Source organism: Daphnia pulex, chromosome 2 (assembly GCF_021134715.1).
Source record: "Daphnia pulex isolate KAP4 chromosome 2, ASM2113471v1".
Classification (NCBI taxonomy): domain Eukaryota; kingdom Metazoa; phylum Arthropoda; class Branchiopoda; order Diplostraca; family Daphniidae; genus Daphnia; species Daphnia pulex.
The window spans coordinates 2,388,186-2,396,059 of NC_060018.1; the positions used below are offsets into that span (position 1 = coordinate 2,388,186).

At 43.0% G+C, this 7,874-nt stretch overlaps 1 long non-coding RNA gene across 1 annotated transcript; it reads right to left on the reverse strand.

The window, feature by feature from the left end:
- Window positions 1-2,090: 2,090 nt before the first annotated feature.
- On the reverse strand, window positions 2,091-7,086 carry LOC124209577. Its single transcript, XR_006880977.1, has 3 exons — window positions 6,880-7,086; window positions 2,511-2,609; window positions 2,091-2,301 (listed from the first exon to the last, which is right to left on the reverse strand). It is a non-coding gene; the product is annotated as an uncharacterized LOC124209577 (long non-coding RNA).
- Between the last annotated feature and the right edge of the window lie 788 nt (window positions 7,087-7,874).

Here is a 7,874-nt window from a genome sequence, read left to right on the forward strand (position 1 = left end):
CTCCTTCCTTGCCCATGCCAGACTATATCAATATGTATATAATAAATGAAGCCAGTTGATTCGATTTGTCGTGAAAGAAAACAGAAAAAAGAAAAATTGGTAAAAAAACAAAAACGGCCGAGGCAGAAGCGACAAGACCCCCCAGCCGTGTTTGAGCCCCCATATTCCAAGAGTCTGAGAGCAGCAGTCCAAGCCAAAGAGACAATGACGAGAAAAGGATTGAGCAGAGAGAAAAAAAAAAGAACGAACGCTCCTGCTGAAAGCCGGGAAGCTTCTCTTCTGCTGGGCATGCACAGCAGAAACAAAAGAGAGAGAAGAAAAGAAGCAGAGTAGACCAGCGGGAGATCGACGGGATGCAAGGACTCCTGATGGGCCAAGATGAGCCACCACCCGGCCGCCACCGACCCAGCGAGGACCCAGCGTATATAAATTTCCATTGCAGACATGTATAATAATAATACCACAACTTGACATGAGAGTAGGAAAAAAGAAAAAGAAACGGCGATCATCGGGAATCATTTTCCTGTCGTGAGAAAAGAAAATGAACGGAAAGAATATCAAGCGTCCCTGATGTTTTGTTCAGACCGAGTGCGAGCTTTATAGGACAAATGGTGCTGCTGTGTGTGCTGTCTCGATTTTCTGGCGTGTGTTGCGGGTCTCCGTGTTCTTTGCTTTTTTCGTGTCTCTCATTTGTCTGATTGACAGATTCCCCGGGGAAAAAGCCCAGGCACTAAACCATTAGGATATCAAAACTGAAAGATTCCCCCAAAATTATGAGCAGAGAAGGGCCGTGTGTTTGTCTATACCATCAGAGTCTTCGCCATGAAGAAGAAGGACCGAAAAAGTGGACCGCACTCTGTGTCGTCGCCTGAATTCTCTTTTGTGTTATTGGGGATCATCTCACTGCTGGGCATCTTGTGGGACAGATTGAGATGTGGTTTGCCTTTTCGGCGGGCCCAATAGATTTCCCTTCACAAAAGGAATTCACCATCAGACATCGGACGGCATTTAGATCCGTATATTTACCTTGTATCAAGATTGTGTCTGGACAGCTGCCCCCGTATAGGTCCAATCTTTGTCAAAAATTCAGTTCGTGACAAACGAGCTCATCGCTTCTCGAAATTTATGGAACGGAACTGCAGCATTCTTTTGTCGCAGACCAGCGGCGACCGATCAGTGAGCTCCTATATCTCCTAATTTCTAGTCTTCCTTCTCTTCGCTTTGCATATAATACGGACCTTTGTCGTTCGATGAGAAAAATTCCTTTCGTTATAATTGACGTTATAGGCAGTGGCACTGGCTGCTGCCCCTATACCAATATATGCGTCGCAAAGGTCGTGACTGAAAGAACCCCGATCTTATTTTCTCCCTTTACTTTTTCCCCCGGCATAGTTGACATTCTCCGTCGAAGGTTCTTTCAGTCCTTTTAGTCCGATAATAATAAAAGAATCTCGTCCATCCGGAAAGAAAAAAGGGGGGAGCTTGACGACCTGTGATAGCACACACAAACCCATCACCCAAGTCTATACGGACTAACTCGTCCGCCCGTGGAGACTCGATATATCCCCTCGACATTAGATCGGCGATGCCGACCTAGACGAACATCTCTCAGCAATAAGACCAAATAACGAGGTGCCGGTGTGGCGGCAGATCCCTGTTATGGGTCAAAAAATTATGTTTGAAGTGTTTGAAAGTTCAAATATTTTCGAATGGGATGATTTACCATCAGAAAAAAGTAGTGAGGTACAACACAAAACAAGCCTGATCTGCAGTCGTTCGACAAATGAGATTTTTAGTGAATCCTTACTGAGAAATAAACAAAAACGGAAAGAGAAAACAGTGGCAGTCAACCGCCTAGCTTTAAGGAATCAACATACTCCGTGACTACGTAACGGTTTATAATCAATGCCACCAAAAAATTGTCAAAAAGGAAAAATAGAGATCAATTTCGTCCTTACAAAAACGCTAAGAGAAAACAGTCCCAGTCAGTCGCATAGCTCAGCAATAATCTTACTCCGTACGAGTAATAACCAACGCCACCAAAAATTACCAAAAAGGAAAAATTGGGATCAATGTTGTCCTACCTTTATGCCTGGGAATACAGCCAGGCATTCCACAAGTGCTCCATCCATCCTCTGAAGAGTTAAATGGCAGGTGACGGGATAGGGTAAAAAGGGTGTCCTCGTGAATACACCTACATTCACATAGGCGTACACGAGGGCATTTCAAGAAAGGGGAAAAAGGGAGATCCGAAACTCGATTGACGTGAGTAGTTTTCCAATGCAATGGGATGCTTTTTATCTAAATAGAAATAGAAAATGGGTTACGAAAAAATATTGAAAGAAACAATAAGTCAGGAAAAGTTAAAAAAATGAGAACCTGATGGGTTAACCCTAATTGTTAATAAATGGTTTACATGTAATACATTGCATTGATGCAGGTAATACAGCATTCAAACATCTAGTAGGTCACAGCACTCACAGGTCAATAAAAGTAAAGGAAATCATTACCCAAGGGATGATCCGGAGATTGTTGCTGAGACAGGTAAACACTTGCACATGAAAAACTTGCATATTGTTTGGTTATGATGGCTGGGTCTGGCATCAAATCTGCAAAAAAGGAAAAAAGGTTATACATAGTACTAACAAACTGATGCCATATGCATCGACAGTAATCACATGATAAATGCTAGTCGGAACTAACATTTCACAAATTTGGAACAGGATTAACTCTTCTATAGCTCCCACAATCGTGTTGTTTGTATTCTTATTTTTATTTACCCTCTAAACAGCATGGAGTATGACGGTTATCAAAACAAATAAATCTATAACAATATAAATCTTGAACTTTGTCTCTGACTTTTTCGAAACTTTTAACTCAACGAAAGCAGACGTTGTCCAATTTTCTTCTAGTCAGCATTCTTACGATAATACGATATCGATAATTTGATAGAAGTTAGAAATGAAATAATTAAAATAAATAAAAATCAAACTCCCCCTTCAAAATCCAAACCGCTCAAAAACGATAAGGGAATAAGTTTTCGTTGAAATCTAATACTATTTCTGTTTTGGTATGTTCTCCACCTCGACTGCCCCCCACCCCAAACAATCGACCCCTTCCCCAAATCCAAACCGCAAAAAAAGATAAAAGCGGTTTAATCGCCGCATGATCGGGATTATTTTCATATCAAATTGTTCGTCTCAACAAATTTAATTGAGCCCACGCTGGACGGACAAGATCCAAATAAAAATTTGCACAAAACCCGAAAATTGTCCGAAAACCCTGCGAAAACCCGCCCTTATAACACCCCCCTGGACCCTCTTGGAAGCCAAGAAGGAATCATCAGAAGCATCAGACAGAGGTGTATTACCGAATGAATGGCCGGCGTGAGATATAATTGTGTGCACACACATAGTCTTGCGTCTAGTCTCGTAGCTCGTACCCAATTGGAACCTCCCGCTCAATAAATAAAAAACAAACGAGCGGAGCCTCAGCAACACGAGCGCTGTTGCGTTATATTTCTCATTTTTGTTTTCTCCCCCCAGACATCGGACGCCCGCCGTCTATAGAGATGTGGAAACATCACGTCACAGACAGCGCAGAGCGTCGTGTGGAAAGACGGGAAAGAAGAAGAAAAAAATAAAACGGAAGACGAGCGAAGACGAGTCTTCAATATATACAAGTCTATACGAGCTGCCGATCGATTGATGGCTTTCGTCGACGACCTATAGGAACTATTTTTTTTGTGAGGGGTTCGTGTGTTTCTTCCTCCCCTCCTTCCATCTCTCTCTCTCTTTTCTGCGACGCAACTCTACGCGTCCGTCTGGGTGGCTGTCTGGCAAAGGGCGAGGAGAGCGCGCAGCTAAACAAACAAGTTCTTTTTCCTTCCGCGTCTCTTCTTGGTCCTCCTCCTACATATCGTCGAGAAAGAAGAAGAAGAAATAGAGCGCACCGACGTCCTCTTTGAAAGCTATGGGCTATATGATGTGGTAAAGCCCTTTGGTAGGACTCGATTTTTACGCGCTCTCTCTTTCGCCAGGACTTGTGGTAAACAAATTAGTCCGTATAGACTTACTGGGATGCGCAACACTATATAGTCCGCGTCTATATGTTTGGGTGGGGAGGATGTGATGTTTTTTTCTTATTCCTCGATTCTTCTTTCGTCGCTCTTTTCTTCTTTTTTAGGTGGAAGATATTTCCCGTTCGGAGAGGGGCTCCATCCATTTGTTTCGGGTTAGATATTTTTTGCGCTCTCTTCGATGTTAGCGACTGGCGCGCGCGTGCTTCATTTCCGATTGTCCGCCCGTCTCGTCCTCTCATCTCTTCCGCTCTTTGCGCTATTCCGCATAGAGCACAGTTGAGTACAGTCAGACACGGAGTTGGGGGGGGAAAAAAAAATCCACCAGCCCGTCATCATCATAAGGGGCCGTACTACGCAACGTATATCGATCGATAACAAGCTGAAACCGCCCTTTCATCTTTGCTCCTATCTTTTTCTCTGCTAGCTGCTGCGTGTGTGTGTGTGTGTGTGTGTGTGTGTGTGTGTCTGCTGGCTTTGATGGGGAAAAAAAAATCTCATCTTTCTATTTCTATTCTTTTGCATTGACTCGTTTCCCCCCTTTTCCCGTCTCCTGGGGGAGGCCAGCTATATGGGGTTATATAGTTCCTCTCTCTTTCTCTTTGGCCGATGCATCAACGGATTACGGATGGCTAAATACACTGTCATCAATGGATCTAACCTTCCTCCCCTCTCTCTCACACACACACACACACACAGAAGTAGAGAGAGAGAGAGAAAGATTTAGGCTATATGCCTCTTTTACTTATTCTTGTGTGTGTGTGTGTGTCTTGTCCGCATATATAAGCAGGCATCACAAACGCATCGACTCGGTCCGGCCGCCCCGGAGAACCTGTGTGTGTGTCTGGTCGGTTGGGTGGAGTAGCGTCGCGAGAACCGCCCGCCGAGTTGACCTCCGATCTCATCTGCTTCCTTTACCATGCAGAAAGACAAATAATAATAAAAAGAAAACCAAAAAAAAAGTTCCGCGTGTCGTCGCTATATCCTCCCTTTATTTTTCCCCCCTACCCAACCCTTTCTCCTATATAACCCAGTGTATATAAATAGTCTCTTCGAGTGAAACCCCTTTTTATTTTGTGCCAGCAAGAGAAAGAAGAATAAGACGTAGTCTACGACGTCTAGCTCAATCGGGTCAATAAAATCCTTTGCAGCCTTTTAAAACGAACTCGTATTTCTTTCCTTATAATTCTCCAGTCCTATTCTGAGTCCTACCAAACAATTGGATTTAACAATACAAGCGCTGGCGGCCTATATCTACCATCTCAATGATGACATCAAATGAAGACGCTACTATAGATGTGGTGACTCAATCGCTTCGCCATATCCGGTAAAGAAAGGAGAAAAATATAAACTGGCGGATTTGTTAAAAAAAAAAGGAAAGAGTTGCTGCTGGATGGGGGGGAATGATGACTTTGGATATATATATTCCTCTTCTTCTTCTCTCTACATTATGGATTCACTCGCCCTCCCCCCTTTTAGCATTATTTGCTTTTGCTTTATTTGCCGTCCATCACACATCCTGGAGCCAGATGGTCTCGTGTGTCGTGTCGTCCGCTGGATGGGATTTGTCATTCAATATCACAGAGCCATGAAATAGACGGAGAGAAAAAGGGAGGGGGGATGTTCGTTCGTTCCGTTTCAAGGGGACGTCTGTTGGTGGCGGAGTCGGCGGGCGAAAAAAAAAGAAGCGTGATGCGTCCGCCGCACGCACGGTATACATATGAACCGGCCACCTCTTTAGGGTTTTCCGTCTGTCGAAATTTGTGTTTGCATGTGACGCGCGTTAATGTCAAGAGTTTTCTCGGACGGGCAGAGGAATAGATAATTGTCGTCGCAACCCCCTTTTTCTCGCTAAATTCCCATCAGATGAACGTGTCGTCCCCTAATTGGCTATACCTGATAGTCCTGTCATCGCCGACTGTCTCATTGATATTCACCGTTCAACATCGACTCTTTTCGTACTTCTATAGGGGGCGTTATTAATGTTCTTCAGACCTAATATGTAGTCAATAAAGAGCGCTAGCGCGGGGACTGGGACAAATACGCCATTTGAATATAATATGGGATCCAGATTCCAGTCGGTGGGTGAGTCTATGTGCTGTTGGATCCCCTCCTACGCGCCTCGCCTCGTCACATGGCGAAATTGCGTGGGATGACAAATGTCTCGGTCATAAGGGGGAGTATTATCTCCTTGACATTTGGACAACAAGGGATTACTCGGAAATCGGGATTGAGGAGGAAATCTAAGAGTGCGCAACACTTGAGTTCATCCCTCTACCGTCTCCGCTCTCCTGTCGACTTTTTTTTCTTTTTCTTTTTCAACTCTTTCTATGTGCTGTCCCCGAAGTTTCTTCCGCTTTGTTTCCTCAAAGTGTTTGGGTACCGAGTGCATCTTCCCATTCCAAATGAACCAGACAAACCCAGCAGACAGAGGGAGAAAGAGAGAGAGACGAATATAAGAGACAACAAGGAGGTGCTAGTGTTGCGGCAGGTCTCGGTCTTGGTCAAAAAATTGTCTTGTTGCACTTTTGCTTCAAACGTTAAAACATTTTCGAATGTGATGGTTCACCCACAGAAAAAGTTGTGAGGTAAAAAACAAAACAAGCCTGATCTGCAGTCAATCGACAAATGAGATTTTTAGTTAGCCCTGACTGAGAAAAAACAAAAATGGAGAGAGAAAACAGTTGCATTCAACCGCCTAGCTCACAAATAAACACACACTGTTACTAATATTTAACGATTGATAATCAACGCCACCCAAAATTGTCCAAAATTAAGACTAGAGATCAATGTTTTCCTACCTTTTTGCATGGGAAATACAGCCAGGCATCTACAGTTGCTCCATCCAGCATCGGCTGAAGAGTTAAATCACACCACCAGACGGGATAGGGTACAAAAGGGTGTCCTCGGGAAACACCCACATTCACATGTGCGAACAGCCGTACACGGAGAAAAAGAGAACTCGATTGCCAATGCATTCGATTGCATTCCAATGCAAAGGGATGCTTTTTATCTAAATAAAAGAAGAAAATGGGTTACGAAAAAAAAAAAATTGACAGAAACAACAAGTCAGGAAGAGTAGAAAATGAGACACTGATGGGTAAACCCTATAATTGTTAATAAATGGAAGAATTTAAGGTTTACATGGAATAAACAGCATTGATGCAGGAAATGCAACATAAAAATATCTAGCAGGTCATGCAGGAGTAAAAGTAACGAAAATCATTACCCAAGTGATGATCCTGAGATTGTTGCTGGTGACAGTTTAACGACTGCACAAGAAAAACTTGCATGTGGTGTGGTTATGATGACTGGCTCTGGCCTCAAATCTGCAAAAAATTTAAAAAAAACGTTACATAGTGCAAACAAACTGATGCCAGGCATCGACAGCCTGGGGCTTACATGATATTTGCTAGTCAGAACTCAGGAAGTAACATTTCACAAATTGCAACAGGTTTAACTCTTCTATAGCTCCCACAATCATTCTATTCGTATTCGTAGTTTTATTTACCCGCCAAACAGCATGAAGTATGACGGTTATCAAAAGCCAATAATCTCTAGAACTTTTTCGACATTTTTAACTAATCGAAAGCAGACGACACTTGTCTAATTTTCTTCTAAATTCTAACAGCTACTTCTGACAGCTAATCAGCATCCTTACATAAATACGATGTCGATAGAAATAAAAAAAATGATAAAAAAATGAAATCGACCACACCTTTATTTGTTTTCACTATGGCGCGGCGGATTTGATTTGATTTCTTAGACGCATTTTGTTTGTTTTTAACGTGGCTGG